Here is an 18,843-nt window from a genome sequence, read left to right as displayed (position 1 = left end):
TAGGGTTTTTCCTTATTGAAACAATTTGGCAAACCAACATGAATTCGTGAAATGTTTTGGTGTTGCCGAATCTGCATTCTTCATTGAAAATTTTTTTTTTTTTTTGGCTACACACTGGCATCAGGATTCATTACACTGTGTCTCCTGAAACCCAAACTGTGACAATCTTTAGCCCTTACCGGGGCTTACATGTGTTTTGAGTCCATCAAGGGCCTGATCCAGTGCTGACAATGACAAAGCTTCTACAGATTTCCATGGATCAAGATTTCTTTTCTGATGTGGCAATCCAGTCTAGGAGTGAGACTAGAAAAGCGTGAGAGGGGTGATATGAATTCTAGTCCCAACTCGACCACTTACTCACTGTAACCTTGGACATGTCACTTTACCTCTCTATGCCTCAGTTTCCTATGTATAAAATGGGACACTTTCCCTTGCCAAGAGATGCTGTAGTGATTAATCAGTGTGTGTAAAAAGTACTTCCCTTGTGGAAAAGACAGTAAGTGTGCTTAGTATTTTTTATTTTATTCATACACGTGAAAGCCTGTCCATAAGATGGCTGCTCTTCGGGGTAGCATAAGGACTTCTGACTTAGGAGAGCTGGGTTCAAATGGGCAAATCATTTCGGATGCAATTTTCAAAAGTGCCTAAGTCCAACTTTCAAAAGCAACAGGCTAAGTTTCATTGAAAGTCAATGAAATTTAGGATCCTAAGGTCCGTATCTTCAAAGGTATATAAGTGCCTAACTCCCATGGAGATCATAGGGGAGTTAGGCACCAAACCTGCTCTGGTGCTTTAGAAAACCCCATCCATCCACATATGTAGGTATCTAAATACCTTTGAAAATCTGATCCTCTGTGCCTCAGTTCCCCATCTTAAATTGGGGCTAATATTGCCTCCCAGTGAGGATGGCTTCTTTAATGCGTGCGAGGTGTTTGCACACTGCAAGAACCCAGAGAGACATGTAAAGTGTTGTTATATATTCCATCCATCTCCAAAGTGCTGTACTATCAATGGGTAATCCATCCAAAAATGATGAATAATTATGAGTCAAAATAATTAAATAGTAAAAAATATTTACACTCAGAAGAGTGAACATCCCAATTTCTGGCAACTTCCACGCTTGAGTTGTTTGTGAAGCAAACCCCAGGACAGGGGCAGCCGCACTGCAGCACCTCTGTGTTTTATGCCAGGTCAGAGAATCAACAGAGAGGGATTCCTAAAGTGTTCCTAAAGCAGCACTAAACGGGAGATTCGTGTCAAATGCACAGTGAGGAGAGTTTGGCCATAGTAGGATTACTGCTAGGGAAGGGATGGAACGGGTTGGGTTGAACAAGAACTGACCCAAATCCTCAACCTGCTAACTCGTGTGAAAACGACAAATTGCCTTGTCTTCACTAGGATTTTACCTCGTGTTAGTTACCGTGTGTTAGCTAACACCTTTTCCCATAGTGAAGACTCACACTAAGGGCATACTCTATCGGAGTAAGGGTGGCAGAATCCAGAGCTTAGTTTGCCTGATTTCTGCAATATTTTCATGCCCCTTGGCCTTCCTACTAGTGTCTGGAACCAGAATCAGCAGTGTAGAAACATTCTGAGAGGTATTTGAGGTACAGCGGGATTGTGGCAACACTCGGGAATCTCCTGGGAGAACCCGATCCTGCAGAATCAACCTTCCTCTGGATAAGCATCCAACCTCTAGAGAATTCCAGTTATGTTTCTCCCTAATCAGCTAGCTAATTTCAGCGTCAATGTGGTTTTATGTTAGACTAAGAAAAGAGAAATCTGAAAGAACAAAAATAAAGTCTTTGTGAGGGGGAGAGAATGAACACAGTGTATTTGTCTCATTCTGCACAAGCAAATAGCTACCAATGTTTGCAGACAGTAGGCTCCTTAGATTTAAAGATGCAGTAAAATAAAAACAAAGTCATAGGCTTTCCATAGCTACGTACTCCACCATTGATCTATTTGTACTGAAAATGGTCCTGGATGAAAATTCCAGACCCAAACACCCCTAAACTTTGTTGAGTTCCAGATCCAAACTTTGCAGCTAATCTGAACCAGTGTGGACTTCTGAGATCTGGTCATCCTTACTAGAGCAGCTAAGAACCCTTGGTACTTACTTCACTGGTCTACGATTCTGATAGCTTGAGCCAGACTCTTTGGACCAAATACACCACAGGGATACAAAGAGAGATGCTTTGCCTTTTGAATTTTGCCAAATAAAAGATTTTCCTCTTTATTGCATTAGAACGCTAATGAATAGTCCTATTAATAATTATGGGGTGTCCGAAGGAATTAAAAACAGACGCAGACAATGGAGCAATCTGCTAATTATGCATCATGGGGTCTCCATCATCGTGGAAATGGGTAATTACATCCATCACTAGAACCATGCTGGCGCCTAACGGTAATGCTTTTAAAGTGTAGTGCAGCTGTAGTCAGAGAAATGTAGCCTTGCCTACACACAACAGTTGTATCACTTTAACTGTGCTCAGAGGGGTACAATGCCCCCTCGTGTGCTCACAGTTATAGAAGTGCTTATATTAGTGTAGCTAGTCCTGTGCAGGATGGGTATAAGTGCTACTGGTATAGATACTTTTATACTAGAACAAGTGCGTCTACACTAGGGGTTGTACCGACATAACTAAACCAGTCAAAAATTACAACTCTAACTGACATAGTTATACCAGTATGAAATCTGCAGGTAGATCGGGTCTTACTCTTTATCCCCCTGTGTCAGCTCTAGAATGAGTATTCTATGGACTTGTCTGGACTAGAGTATTAATAGTGTTATAGCACATGTTAATTGATTGTCAGTTAACACATGTTAATTAACATGATTGTAAATATGAATGTAGATACTTCTGAGATATTTGTTCCGATCTGACACTCTAGAGTGTCCATGAACACACATTTGTGGAGTGTCTACATTAGCATTTCCAATTGTGTTAGTTAGCATGTGTTAACTGGCAATCAGTTAACACATGTTACAAAAGCTTAAGTCTAGACAAAGTCTTGGTGTCCCGCAGGAAAAGCTGGGAGCTGCAACCCAACATCTGGCATTACAGAATCAAGTTTCAGTGCCCCTAACACTGGTGATGATGCACACGGAAGAATCAAATCCAGCTATATGGGCTCTGATGCACAGGGCAGAAGAGAATCTAGCTCTCTGCCTCCGGCTATGTCAGCTCTGCAAAGCTTATGGCAGTAAAAGCCTGGTTGGATACAACTCAAGGGTGCATGGGGAGCACGAGAAGGTGCCATTCTGACACAGTCACTTTCTGATTGTCCCCACACTCTGATTAACGATCGGGTGTTCTTTGTGCCTGGATCACTAGGTGGCGTGTGGCTCTGAGTTGTAGTGGGGAATTAAGCTGGTGACGGTTGTAGTCAGAGGGAGAGCGCTGAGCTCTCTGTAGTGACAGCCTTGCAATAAAGAAGCGTTAGAGTTAATCCTTTACCATCTGTCTTCATTCTGTTAATAACCCACTCAGTCAAACACTGCAGACTGTTTGTTAACATTCAGAAACAGATACATAATCAAGAGGAATGTGCCATTTAGTCATTAAGGGCCGGATCCTTTCTCCGGCAGAACTCCCCGTTGGCTTCAGCGGAGGTTCTGTCCGAGCACGGACTAGGGGCAGCATTTCCAATCTTGAGCGCATAAAGCCAGGCACCTAAGCCATTGTATGGCATCCAACTGAATGCCCTGCGGCTCAGAGGTTCTGTGCTCTTGCAGCTTGTATTGACTTCCGGCCACTTACTTAGGAGCCATGATACGGACACAGATGGCTGATGTTACGTCCCCAAGTTTCAAAATTTTGGCTTAGGTAATAAGCTCCAGATCTGCTCTAAAATTATAAGAACTGAATCCTCTCGCTCTGTTCAGTCCAACCATCTTCCAAAGCCAAAGGTCTACAGTAAATCCCCAGTTCCGGCAATGAGGGCTCCCTTCAACCCAATGGCTGGTACGTGAAACCCCCTCCTTGGTTACACCAGCAACTCATCCCCACGTCAGGCTGGCATTATTCCCAACTGGCTCCCACCTGCCCCCTTCCTGTACTTTCCTTCCATTTACTTCTCACCGGCCAAAAGTAGAAATTCAGGAGTCTTTTCTGCTCCCTCTCTCTCTTCTCCTGCCTTTGTTGTCTTGCCAGATCTATACCGAGTCATTAGCGGCCGTCGCTGCTGCAATCATGGCATTTTTTGGCTGCCATTCACAAAGTGACTAGCGGGAACTATTAAGCTAGGAGGTGTCAGCCTACTCCTCCACCACCTGTTCCGGCAAGCCGCCGGCTGCTAGACGGTGCCCCTGACTGCTTCCCATTTGCAGGAGAATGCACATGCCATGCTCGCTCTCCCAGCTTTCCTTTCTCATGCTCTGCTCAAGCCTTCTGCAGAGGGAGGCTTGTATGCTCCCTTCCGTGGTGGGGAGGGAAACACAGCTGCAGAAAGGCAGGCCAGCCCCCTGCGGAGGGCAATGGCAGCTGTGTGGAACCCTCCCCATGCTTCAGAGTAACAGCCGTGTTAGTCTGTATTCGCAAAAAGAAAAGGAGTACTTGTGGCACCTGAGAGACTAACCAATTTATTTGAGCATGAGCTTTCGTGAGCTACAGCTCACTTCATCGGATGCATGCCGTGGAAACTGCAGCAGACTTTATTTATACACAGAGAATATGAAAAAATACCTCCTCCCACCCCACTGTCCTGCTGGTAATAGCTTATGCTGTGAATCTGCCAGCACCCACTCGGCAGAACACTCTTTGCAGCTGACAGGCCTGGTGGGGAGAGAGGCTGCTGGTAAGTCAAGGAAGAGCTGGTCAGTGCAGCATGTTCTCCCGCCTGTGCAGATTGATTTCCATGAAACAAAGGTGCACACAGTAGGATGAAACACTGCTGCTCAGAGAAGCGTGAACTCCTCCTCCATGCCTTGCTAGCCCCATCTCTAGTCAAGGCAAAACCTAACTGTTTTGCCAAGGGTCACACAGCAAGTCAGGGGCAGAAGCAGACTAGAATCCAGGTCTCTGGACCCTATGCCACGGCTTTGCCATGTTGCTGTACAGTTCCCTATGAATCAGTGACTTCTCGTTAGAATATCCACTAGCACGTCACTGGTGATCCCACAGCAGAGATATTTAAGTTCGGTGCACAGGTCTCCGGCAGCATTCTTCCCCCTACATGATAGCTATGTAGAACTTGGTTTAAATAGCATCTTCTACACTTAAGGCAGGGGTTCTCAAACTAGGGGTCGGGACCCTTCAGGACAGGGCTTTGGAGCGGAGCCCGGAGCTGGAGCGCAGAACGGTTCCAGAGCAGTGGAGCTGCAGGTTTTTGCCTGGAGCTGAAGCAGAGCCAGAGCACGGCTCCAAAACCCTGCTTCAGGGGGTGGTGAGGTTATTACATGGGGGGTCACGAGCGGTCAACCTCCACCCCAACCCCGCTTTGCCTCCAGAATGTATAATGGGTTAAATATATTTTAAAAGTATATTTAATTTATAAGGGGGGGTCGCACTCAGGGGCTTGCTGTGTGAAAGGGGTCACTAGTATAAAAGTTTGAGAACCGCTGACTTAAGGTATCTGAATGCACTATACAGAGCACTGAGTTAAACGGTGGCATTGCAGCCAGAGGCAGCCATTATGTGCTGACCAATGGTTCCCATGTAGCAATGTACACTGCACCCTGTTTTACTGAGAGAATGAGGCCTGTCAGATATTACCCACTGGCAAACATGTAAAGCAAGCTCTCCTACTGAGGGTGTCATAGTCTAACAGAAGGGATTATCACTAAAGACCACTCAGATATCATGGGGCTACCGGTCAGATCTACAAGTGGGTAACCAGTAGTGGGAAAATCTCCAAAGATTGTGGGGTGTCAAGCACCCAAAAGGTTTAGCTCATTACCTGAAGTCAATACAACTCTCAGTTTGCCAAGATGGGGTACATACCCAACCCATATCGCCTGGCTCATGAGATCTGGAGTTCTTTCAGCAGGCCCTGTGAAGTACAGAGCTGGAAATCCCACATTAGCATTTGCAGTTGGTTCCAGTTGGCCAACTACGTTTAGGAATGGAGCAACTGATTTACTGGCGTACAGATTTCTGGGGTTATTGGTCCCCCATGAGAAACCAATAGAGAAACTGGCAGAAACCTGTTGAAGGTTTGTAATGGCATCTACTGGCATTTCTGCCAGAATGAAAATGAAAACCGATTGGGAAAAGCAGTTAGCAGACTGCAGAGTATGTGATTTTCGACATGGAAAGAGGGGCAACTTCAGGCTCATCTAGAGTTTTGGGTGAAGCTTCAGTGAGGGGTGGGGGTCCCCAGTGAGTCCCCCTCTCCCACCAGCTGAATGCACACTGATGTTCTAGAGCAATGCTTTGAGAGGTGAATGACATTTCTTTAAAAACAATCTCTTGCCCTCTGTTCTCTGAGGACAATGAAGAGAGTGGTGGGGAGCAATCTGATGTTTGCACGTGTGTCTTTTCAATCTGTCTCCGATGTTTTCTGGGAGCTTGTATAAGGGGTTCAGATAACTAGGATAGGGAGTGCCATGGAAATAGACAAATTAAATGCCTCCTCGAGCCCTTTCTGGAGATAACCTCACTTCGTGGCATTTCAGTGCCTGGATGATGTGCCGTGAGAAGACCATACTTTATCGTTTCAAACATTCCCACTGGAAGCTCCCAACCATGGCAAAAGAAGGCCTGTGAAAGAAAAAAAAGAGAGACAAATCCTTAGACATTTGAGTTCCTGGGGAGGTGTACTGTACTGCTATACATGAGGTATATTTCCACCCCTGCTAACCCAGGAGAATAGCTAGAAATCGGGACCCCACATACAAATTCATTTTGTGGTCTCACATATTCATCTTCATTAAATATCTACCTACAATGGGAAAGCATCATAGAATTTATGATAATACGTAGTCCTGCCATGCGTGCAAGGGACTAGACTAGAAGACCTCCTGAGGTCCCTTCCAGTCCTACGATTTGATGATTCTAATTTTGGCTCTCTAGTCAGAGCCAGTGCAGGGCTCAAATAGTAGATGTGACTACAGAGCAGAGTTGAGGTACAGTGGCAGAACTGAGGGAGGGCCTGGGACGGGAATAGCAAAGGACCTGCGGATCAGGACTGTGATGCATTCGCACTATTGCATGCTGGTCCAGAATTGGAATAGCAGAGGGGATGGCAGATCAGGAATGAGATACGTTGGGCAGAGCTGAGTGAGCACCCAGGACTTAGATAGCAGTGGGGATTGTAGGTCAGGACTGAGGTGGACTGACATTTCTCAGGACTGGAACAGCAGGGGATAGTACTGCTCAGAATGAAAGGAACATTGGCCAAGCTGCTCAGGATAGGAATAACAAGACTGCTTCAGTTCAAGATGGACATGCATAGACACGGATATGCAAGTGCCTGGGAGTAGCAGAGCTGTTACAGATGAGAACGGAGATTGCCTGGCAGAATGTGCGGCTGCCCCGCTGCTCCTGTTTCTGGCTGGTGTTATCTGCTCCACACTTTCATGAGCACCAAATCAACACAGTGTGTCTAGGTTTGCTTTTTTTTTTTTTTTAAGTGCATCATTCTGAACTCTTGCGTGTCCCCAGTTTACAGATAAGATTCAGATTCACAGCGCAAAGAAAAAGAAGGAAAAAAACTGAATTGTGCATGCAGATGAAAGCTGTTTTTATGGTTTATAATTATCTCATACCAGTCATCAGAATAATTATAACTCCTGCATATTAATAATTGAACTGGAATCTCAGCCTGCACCATAGATCACAGAACAGAAAGAAAGCTCATAATGCACCTTGGTCTAAATTGAACAATTGGTAAAATAGCAAAAAGTCATTATTCCCCCTCCCTGATGCTGGAATTAGTGAGATATTAGTGCAATTAGTTGATGCTTCCATTTGAGGCTTCCATTATTTTGTTTCTAATTTAGAATAAATATAAAAGCCCACTTGTGCTGCTGAGCAGACTGTCTGTCCGGTGTAAGGGTAGCTAATAACGGTGGCTGTCATCAAAGAGAGATACAACATACTCATTTTCATTTGTTTTCCTGTTAATTTGGTATCTTTTTCTCTGTGTGCTTTTTTTTTTTTAATTTAAAACTTGTAAAGGAAGCAAATGGACAAGAGAGATCAAAAGAGAGACCAAAGCGAATGGGAGCTTTATAGATCCAGAGTTTATCATAAGCCAAAATAACCTGAAGCCAAGGCTGCTCAACTGCACAAAGCAATAAAAGGAAAACGCTATTCAGAGATCATTTAAAGGGCCAAGTGGCTTGTCAATGAAAGGTTGCTCTATTGGACTGGTGCTTAATAGCTTCTCAAACACAATCTGCAGCTCTTGCAGGAATGAAGGTTGCAGATAGCTTTGCAGCTCCACTCTGTGCAGGGAGAGGTATGTTTGTGCCAGTTGAAGCTGGGATGCTCCACTGTCAGGGATAGGAAGGAGAAGTGAGATCAAGTGACAAGATTCTGATCCAGAATCCAACAGACCAAAGTCCAAAGGGAGTTGGCTCCAAAGGCATTTGGTTTGGCCCATTGTGAAAAAGGAACCTGGAAAACTTGGATCTACATTTGGGTTCTGAAGGCACTCTGATCCAGGGTGTGGCTCAGCCCATCAGTGGCTGGATTGATTGTTACCGCTCGGACTCGCACTATACAATAATTACAATAAGTGTTTCCCAGTGTTTGATTCCATCCCATTCTGCTTCCCTTGATGCTGCCATGTACCCCTGACTCTCGGCCGGGAGCTCTGCAGCTAGAAGGACAATCAAGTTGTGTTCTGTAAGGTAAGGCATAAGTCGCTCTGGGGAAGTGAGCGGTTGGGGGAGGCGGATGATGTTGAGGAATTCTCAGCGTTGTACAATCACAGTGTTCCTTTGTGAGGGCTAGAAGGTCCCTTCTGTGGCTTGGCCAGTCTGTCTCTGGTCTCACATGTCTCAGCCACGTCCTGTCCGGCTGCCCCATGACACTGGGTTTCTGAGGAGTCAGGAAAGTAACTTCCACTATTGGAGAAAGTAGCTGGTTCATCCAGAAGGAGCTGGCTGCTGTTACACACCAACCCACACATTAGGTCCCAAAGCAACTGGATCTACCCCAGGGGAAGGGGCTTACACTAGCTCACCACAGCCCTGGTTGGGTGGGGGGACACAAACCCTTCAGTGTTCAGCAGATGAGCCTCTCACAGGGAAACATCCTGCTCTGATAACTGCTCTGAGACCCTCCCCTCCACCCAATGTGCCACAATTTATACCGGCCATCAGCACTGGCACTGGAAGGCAGCTACTCACCTCAGGGAATTACAGGGCTTCAGAGGGAGCATTGGCCTGAACCGGAGCCTTCTGAGCAGAATTCCACCCTGAAGAGAGGTAGTCTGGGCGGGAGTCCCAGCCCAAACCTTGTTGGGGGGCATCCCCCAGACAATCAAACCCACAGCCTCTGCAATACGAACCCTCCCAGCTCTAACGGTTGGGCTGCTGGCCCCTAGACACGTGCCTCACAGCTGCAGGAACCTCAGTTCAGTCCAGCCTTTGGGCACAACAGGGAAGAGTTGCCATTCTTCACTAGTAACCTGCCTGTTGAAGGAACCAGAACTTTTGTGCATTCCCGCATTAAGAGCTACCAGGATCCATCGTGCTTGACCTGCTTTTAGATCTAATGGAACCTACGGTGCCTGACAAAGAAGGGGCCCCACAGGAGTTGGTCTGGTCTCATACCTAAGCAGGTTAGTCACTCAGAACATTCTTCATCCATTTGTGAAGGAGCAGGACCCGTGGCGCTCTGTTTGCTGCTGGGGGATGGGATTCCCCACAAAAGCAATGGGAACCCGAGCATGCAATCTGCTTGGAGCCATATTGTTCATGATCCCTTCATTAGCTGATCTCCAAAGCCAGCAGCAGGGCACAGTGCGAGCTTTGTCTATAAACCTTGCCACTATATCAGCCATAAAAGGTCTGCCTTCTCTGCAGCTTGGCAGCTGCGTGATGGGAGAGCTCGCTTTACCCCAAGCATTGTCGCTTTCATCTTGCCGAGAAGATGCAATTGCAAGTGATTAGGAAAGGCATCTGCTGTATAAACGGTGCTGAGGCTTTTGTTGTTTATCTAACAAAGGCATCTGCAGGAGGAGAAGAAGCAGTAAGCGCCAGAGAAGTTGCTTAAGGTGCATCCTCATCAGTGGGGGCCGCACTGAAACATCCCTGATGCATCCCTTGCATGTTAGGCAAACAAGGCAATGATGGAAGTTAAATCTGAGAACAAACAAACAAGCCTGTGCTTTGTCAAGTGTCAGGCAGACATTTTGCCTCTGTCAGGCCAGCTGGAAAGCTGGGTAAAAAGCAGGCACCTCACTGAAAAAACAGATGCTGCTTCTGAGCTGCGCTTAAACCAATTACACACACAACTTACCCATGTGCACTTGCAATAAATGTGCTGATGTGGGAGGAATGTATGTGGGCACGACTGCCATCTACTGGATAGAATTGGAACTGCTCCATTTTGTTTCATAGTGCCTATAATGTTATTAGCAAGGTAGGTAAAGCAGTAGGGACCTGTGCTTTTTGGAGCAGAAGGATCTGAATTTTATCCCTGATGCTCCTGAAGAGTGGACATGGTGTGCAGTATAGTGACACCTGTGAAGTCGTGGAGGCTTCAGAATTGTTACAATATTTATGAATTGTATACATTGATTTGAGTTTAGGTTCCTCTGAAAATACAGAAAAAGATAGTGAACTCTCTCTCAAATAATGTAATAGAATTTGAACATTTCCCCATAATCTTAGATCCACAAGTATAAGATAACCTGTGATCATCTAGTTAAAGGTTGCAGGTAAAATTTTTAAAAGTGATTTCGGAAGCTACGTACTATTTACTGTAATGGGACTTAGGCGTCTAAATCACTTAGGGCCAGTTTTTTAAAGTGGGATTTTCCAAAGTGTTTAAGAATGAAACTTCCTTCACGCCTATCTGCATCTTGAGGTGCCTAAATACCTTTTTAAATCTAGCCCCTAGTCACTTCGTAAAATGGGAGTTAGGGTCCTGAGTCACTTAGGTTATTTTGAAAACTTTACCCTGTATCATAATGCATACAAAACGGAGGCAGAGTTAAGGTTATGTGTTCCACCTTAACATTGACAATTCCTGACTTTTGAGTGTTTAACCGTCCTTAATATTGTATTCTTGTAGCTTTGGGCATTTAATTTCCTAGTTTAAAAAAATGTATGGGAAAGGGAAAAGAAAAGCGTGAGCCCTTTGTCAGAATAGCTACTCCTGGCACTGTAGGTTTATCACCAATACCCTGCTCCTAACCTACCTTCAGAATTATCCCCAAGAGCACATGTTTATGGATTTCTCCTCTCCCTGAAGAGAGCTGTTGCGATGGCCCTTAGCATCCTTTTGACAAGTGGGGGGATTTTACTTTCCCTCCTGTGTTTTTATGGGTACCAGGACAAAACATTTGCCAGTGGCTAATATATCATAAGCAATGCAGGTCACTTCATTGACACAGTCTCCGCTAGACCAGAACCTGGACATGCCGGTCTGTTTATACCATTAAGCCAGCTTCAAATGATGCCATAAATCCTCTAGCAAGTCCTCCAAGCATCAGTGATAGGACATTACTGTGCTCAAGCTCCCACTTCAGCTTCTTAATTTACCTTGAAGACATTGCTCCCAAGAAGGAAACTCCGGACTCTGGTTCATAAAGCTTATATATGCATGTGTGAGTGGGTGCATGGACCCTATGAGACATTGGGAACGGACACACTGATTTCTCCAGAGTTTTGCAGGTCCCAGTGGGGTCCAGCAATTGCATTGCAATGGAGATTTCCACAGGGTACAACAGCACCTGCTAACCTTCCCACCACAGCAAACAAATTTCTAGCTTATGTCTGCCTACGTCTTATGTATATTCATTATGGCCCATATCCTCCTCTGGTGTAAATCGGTGTCATTGAAGTCAATGGGTGCATGTATGTTCTCTCTCACACACACGTAGAGACATACAGAGCAGATGGGATTGAAGTCACTGGAGCAATACCAGCTTGAGAGTTGTGTTCAGAGACGCCCCCTTTCTTGTGATAAACAGCAGGTGGATCATGGGCCAACTTAAGCAAATCTACCTTGCAGTTGTGGCCAGAAACTCACTGCAGAATTCACACATATACACTAATAGAGTAGGGGTCAGCCAAAGCTGGAGGAACAGCAGCAGCCGCACCTCTTCCTCCTCCTCTTCTGGCCAAAACTATTCCTGTCAAATTCAAGAAGAGTTTTGGATTGACTGAAACTACATTTTTCATCAGATAAAATGTTTGTCCAAAAACTGCCCAGCTCTAATAATCAGGATAAAAATCCATATATCTGGAGGTGCTCCGAGATTAGGTTGGAGAAGGCCACATGAGCACTTAGCTGGCAAGGGGGCAGACGTGTAAGAAATATAAATGATAGGGAGCTGGTACGTATGGGGATAGACGGAGTGAACTTCACCCCTGTTCAGAGGATCAACACATGGCTTGTGCAGTAGTTAAGTCCTGTGCATACAGGTGAATTTAACCCACAGACAGTAGCATTTAACTATAGTGTAGCAATCCTGCCTCTAATGCCCTATATGTGGGGGTGCTTCTATGTATAGTATTTGATCATGTAGGTATACAATAATTCTATAAATATATTAATGAATCTAATCCTGAAGCATATCGAGATTCATAACTTTTGATGACTTTTCCCCTTTGCAAAGACCTGGGTTTTATAGAGATTGGGGGAGGAGGAGGGAAATGAAATATTCCATGACTAATAATTCTCATCAATATTCATAAAGGATGAGCTGTGTGGTGTATGAGCCTCTAGCTTAAAAAAAAAAGAAAAGGAAGAAATTGATATTTTTAGAAGCAAGTGCTAAATGAAATATTTAGGGTGAAATGGAAAGAAACGTCCCCGGACTTCCTCACCTTCAGTTCAGACCAGGACATGAAGAGGAACTTTGAAACAGCCACAGCAGAGTTCGAAATTCTACGTGGAAGCAGAGAGGGGGTTTTAGTTAGGACAGGGTGTCCTGGTAGAGCTGGGACTGCTTTGCTGGAGGGGTTGGGCAGACCACTGTTGTTGCTAATTGTATTACAGTTGTGTCTAGTTTCCCCAACCCCCATTGTGCTGCTGGACACTGTCAAAACACATAGCTCCCCTGCTACCAAAGAACAGCCAAGATCGGAAATGCAAACCAGAGGCAAAGTGATTTGTCCCAGGTCACCAGCAGAGCCAGGATTAGAACTGGGATAGCCTAATTCCCCATTGAGTTTCTTGCAATCACAGGGTAGCTGGTCCCTGTGGCTAGATTACATTTAGTGCCCCTGAACCAATACAGGTGAGCCCGGTCCAGCCAATTAAAGTGGCAGGGCTACACCCGGGCCTATAAAGGGCTGCTGCTGGGCAGCTGGAGGAGGAATTGATTGAGACAGACTGGGCCTGGGGAGGGAAAACTACATTGATGTGGTGCTAATTCCTGTGGTGGTTTCCCCTCAAGCAAGTGGGCCAAGAGCTCAGGGAGACTGCCCTGGGGCTGCTGTCCCAGAGAGGAAGCTGAACTGACTAGAAGTGGGCACCGGCCAGAGGTTCCTGAGGAGGGTGGAGCTGGAACCTGAAAATAAGGAGTGAGTAAAGACTTTGGTTGGTTTTGTTAAGAAAGTGACTGGGCCTGGCAGCTGAGGAGAAGCCCAGCCTATGATGTTTACCCTCTAGCCTATGCTGCCTCTTCCACTACCCTCTTTCCATAAAACTCTTTCTGCTCCATTAATCCCCTCGGCAACTAGAACCCCATTTTGCCAAGGGTGATTCAAAAGTTGTAGGTCAGTAAAATGCCATGCACATTGCTGGATCCCCATTTGGCTTTTCAGGCAAGGTCATGCAGGTGACCTTCTCTGGTCCCCTTTCCATGTCATTAATCAGTGTCACGGCTGGTTAGGCAAGACTAGAGCCTGTAAATTGTTGACTTAGAGATCTCAAAGGAAAGTCCAGATCCTGGTATTTTAACATGAGATGCTTGTCCATCACATTCAGCACTGAGCTAATGCCCCAGTATGATACATGTCTTAGAGCTGGTCAAATAAGAATCCCAAATAATGGAAGACTAATCAAATCCTGTCAGTTAGCAGATACCTTATCTGCCAATTACTGTTTCCACTTTTTGTTCAGATAGTCCAATAGCATGAATCAAATAAGCTACCTCCAATTCCTTTCCCTCTTTGGTTAGTGAATACATTTGGACAAACATTTGGTTCCATTTTTTGACCCACTTTAGCAGTCACCTTCCACCTGTATAAACTCCCCATACAATGTCCCTGGAGATGCTATTCTGGCAGGGTTAGGACCGGGGTTTGTGTTGTGATGCAGGAGAGCCTGTGGCTTGCAGATGCCCTGCACATTGTCGCTGTAAAATGTCGTGCTGGGGATTGTGGAAATATCACCTGCCTTCTGAAGTTGGGTGAAGCAATTTAAACCCTAGGAAACTAGCTGATCCCCAGATGCAATCTGATAGCTTGGAATAGAGGTGGCCCACTGTGCAGGAGTGCTGTACCGGATGGGGAGGGTTGGTGACCATGGAAGGCTGGGCAGTACAGGGCTATGTGGGAGAAACATACCCCACCCTGCCTCAAGCCCCCTCCCTCTCCTTTGCCTACTGTCTAGACATGACCAAATCCTCCTCCCTTTGGGTTCGCAACCTGCCTCACAGCCAGGGCACGTCACAAGTCCAGGCTGGGGGAATAGGATATGGAAGCAGTGAGTGGGGGAAGGATGGGCACGCAGGGCTGGTGACTGTGTGAGGCTCTGTGCCTGCTCTGAGCTAAGGAGGGGCGGGACAAAGACATTCTGGCGCTAAGAAGTGCGGCTAGGGAGCCGAGGGGAGTGGGGAGTATGGAAGGAGCAAGGATATGGCTCTGAGAGGAGATGATTGTGTGGTTGGTGTTAGATTGGGGTACAGGAGATTGAGTTCTCCCACAGAGGTTCTGTCTGACCTTGGGCAGGAGAAACACGGTGAGAGGAAGGTCCAGATTTTAAAGAGATGTCAGCACCTGCCATCGGGGCCAGATTTCCCGATCTCTTAAAAATCGAGCCCATAGTCTACCTGTAACTGTTCCCCATCTGTAAAAGGAGGATAGTGACACGTTCCTAACGCTCAGGGTGAGAAGAGAATGTCACTCATGTCTGAGGTGCCCAGACGGTACGGCCACGGCAGCTAGGTATGTATGTACGCAGGCTGAAGGTGGAGAGGCAGCTCAATAGCCTGAGGTAGTCAAGACAAACGAGCTCTTACACGTTGGGGTTCTGAACATCCCAGGTGACAGTGTTTCTGGTGGCAAAGGGATGCCCAGGGAAAGATGTTCCTATTTTGTTGCTGTGAGCGTTTCGCTTCAACGGATTCTGAGGCAATAAGGCATCAGGAATTTTGCTGCTCTACATGAGCTCTGGTGCAGCCGCTCCTGGAGCGGTATGCACAGCACGGGTCCCCACAGTGCAGGGAAGATGTAGTACTAACAATGGCAGCAGCCGTGACACGAGGATTAGAGGGTAAGTCATACGAGGAGAGGCTGAGGGAGGTGAATATGTACAGTCTGGGGACGGCTCAAGGGGAGACTCTCTGCAAGTCTATAAATACCTGCAGCAGTAGAAATGAAGGGAAGAAATTATTCACGGTCTCAGAAGAAGGGAGGGCAAGGAACCATGGCCTGAAATGAAGGAAGGAGACATTTAGGTGGAGTGTAATGAGGAGGGGAGAGTTTGGAAGAGCCAAAGCTCATGGAGCTCAGACCCCCCCGCCCCATGACACAATACTGCTGGGGGTGCGGAGACTCCGGATCTGATGTTCGTGAACAGCCCTGCAGGGTGCAGTGGGTCAGGCTAAGTGACCCAGTTGGTCTGCACTGGACCTGTCTATCTGCAGGGGCATCCTATTAAATCCATCGAGAAGGACATGGCTTTCAGAAATGTAATTACCCGGTGATTCGTTTGGAGAGAGACAGCATTGCCAACCCCAGAAATCAAGAGTCGGCCCCCCAAAATCCTGAGATTGGTCCAAAAACCATGAGTTTTTTCCTTAAGAATTATAGGACAGCCTTTAATTATTTTTTTTTTGACCTCCTGCTTCCCTCCACAGCATGTGTGTGGCAATTAGTGTCGCCAGCTCTCCGATTGTAGCCCTCATTGCTGCAGCTCTCGCTGCAAAGACAGATTACATAGGCTTGTGTAAACATGCTTCCTGATGGCCCAGAGTGCCCAGCTTCTCCGTAAACCCCAAATTTCTAATTAATTCTGCCTCCCAACCCACTCACATATGCCCATTCTCCAACCCAGCAATTCATTATGCACCCCCAGTGCTCACATTAACTTCCCCACAAGCCTCAATTAATCAGTTATGCCACCTCTGCTCCTTCTGCAGCTCCAGGAGTTTTTCACACTTCACTTCCCCTTCCCAGGCCATATGTAGCCTGGCCTGTTGCTTACAGGAGGGAAGCTGGTGAGAAGGGAGAGAAGGTGCCCTAAGATTCTGGGCTTTTTCTGCCCCTCTGCCCACCTCTCCTCCAGTGAGAATGGTGTTGACTGCTCCCTTTCTTACCCCCACTCCCTCCAAAGAGCTTTTGGGGAGAGCTCTACTTGCCTCCCACAGCAGCTCTGACTGGCTGCTCTTCCCCTGGAGGTGGGGAAATCAGCCAATCAGAGGGGATTTTCCTCTGGGCAGGGATGGAAAAAAAATTAGGGCTGGAGCTTCTCAGTCATTGTCAGACTGGCTGCAGCCAGGGCTAAATGGGGCAGGTTGGCAGCAGGGGTGAAATGCACCCCAGCACCGAGAGCCAGAGTGGATGTTGGACTTAGGGGCTCCTAAACCTCGTGTTGAACCTCCACATAGGGGTGAACTGAACCTGTAAGCATAATACATCTGGTGGCTCAGCTGTTGTGGGGGCGTGTGTGTGTAATAAACACTAATTTGTACACAATGCTGTGGAAGTGTGTGATTAAAGAAGCCAGTCCCCGCCCTAGCGAACCTGTAGTGTGGCACTGCTACCAGCTTTTGTACAACTTTTTGTAAGATTGTTTATGCAAATTATTTAATGGGATAATTTGCATGTTTGTGAATAATTTGCATGTGATCATAAACCTCAGCTTGTGTGGGCTAAGTGGTGAAAGGCAATGGGCCACAGAGCTACGGTAAATTAAGTTGTCTGTTTATTGATAGGGCATAGGGCTGGTCCGTCTACATTGTTTTTCAATGAAAAATGGCCTTTTTTGTGTATTTTAAAAAAATGTATTTGTTTTCCTTGGATAACTTCGACTTTGTCAAAACACAGGATTCCCAAAAAGTGAGATGATTTTGGTTTTCAGAGCATAAACTAAAAATTTCAATTTGATGATGGCACTACAATGCCTGATGGGAGTTGTAGTTTGGGCGTCTCTTGGACCCAATCTCTTTTATGGGCTGTGTTCTCCAGCCAGACTACATAACCCATAATGTACCTCAGCCAGGGACTGCTATGATGCACCATGCTGACTCAGCTAGTGGGAAGGCCATGATGGACACTGAGAGACGTAAGCTGGCTATGCACCAGATCCAGAGAGGAGAATGGGGATATGAACACCCAATGCCAGCGCCCACAAGATATTGCAGTGGCATTTCTGAAATGAATTTTTCAGCTTTTGGCCAGAAGTTTTCAGTTTTTACTTGACACTTTCACTGGAAATTTTTCATGCACAATTTTTTTAATTTGTTTTGCTTTTTTTGTCAATTTTCAGCAGAAAAACCTTTTTTCCAAGCCTCTCTAGAAGGGCACGCACACTTCCCACGCACACTGCCCTGCAAGTGTTGCTCACACCCATACCGGGGGAATTTCCTCTAGGGGTAAGTGCTGTAGGTTAGAATCTAAGGCCTGTGCAGATTTCGGCCTCTGTTCTGAGTAGGCCAATTAGCATGAAGCGTGGTGTTGAGTTTGTCACATGGATCGCGGGAAGTGTTGGTTTTGATGAATTTTTTGTTTAGAAAAAAAAACTGGGGAAAAGAGAATTTCAAAAATGTCCCATTTCAACGTCTTTGGATTGAAATGTTTTGACTTTTCATTTAGATTTTTATTTACAAAAATGAAAATAAAGATCAAAATCTGAATGAAACATCTTGAATTTATCAAAACAAAATGTTTTGATCAGCCTGACACTTTTTTTTTCTGGATTTTTCATTTAGTGAAAAATGTTTGAGATTTTTTCATCCTGATTCAGGATGGGGGCAAAAATTTAGAATCTTGACATTTTTCACAGATTGCAAAATCGCTTTCCTGTCCAGCTGTTTTATATACAGTTTGTATGGTACCTACACAGAGGAGTGTGGCCCAGTGGATAATGCACTGCACTTGCGTTAAAGCCCTGGTTGTGCTATTGACTTGCTATGTAACCTTGAGTGAGTGTCTCTCCTCTGCCAGGTCTGTTTAGACTGTAAACTCTTTGGGGCAGGGACGGTCTCTTATTTGTGTATATACAGCCCCTAGCACAATGAGGTCTTGTCCTCGTTTGTGCTAATGTAATATCAATTACAATAATGCCCTTTACAGTAAGCTCAGCATGTTCAACTGGCCCCTTCTCTGTACCACACCAAATCCACTCTTTCCTCCACACAGGTAGCTCAAGACTTGATTTCTTTGTCTGGTTCTGTCCCTCCCAGCTGGTCCCAGCATGCCTTTCATATGAAACAGACCTAGAATTCCTCAGAAGGCTTAATAAAACAGATGGGGTGGAATTTGGGCTTATAGCTTGACAACTAGTTCCCCTTGGATGGAAATATTCACTTTCAGTGGGTGACAATGCT

General features: G+C 45.9%; 1 protein-coding gene across 3 annotated transcripts in view; it reads left to right on the top strand.

Annotated features, from left to right (window-relative positions):
• Nucleotides 1–18,843, top strand: part of KIRREL3 (kirre like nephrin family adhesion molecule 3) — a 751,157-nt gene that overhangs the window by 443,773 nt on the left and 288,541 nt on the right. The window lies entirely within an intron of this gene.

This window comes from Caretta caretta, chromosome 22 (assembly GCF_965140235.1).
Source record: "Caretta caretta isolate rCarCar2 chromosome 22, rCarCar1.hap1, whole genome shotgun sequence".
NCBI classification, from domain to species: domain Eukaryota; kingdom Metazoa; phylum Chordata; order Testudines; family Cheloniidae; genus Caretta; species Caretta caretta.
The sequence above is the reverse complement of the archived record's forward strand: the minus strand, read 5'-3'. Positions and strand labels throughout refer to the sequence as shown.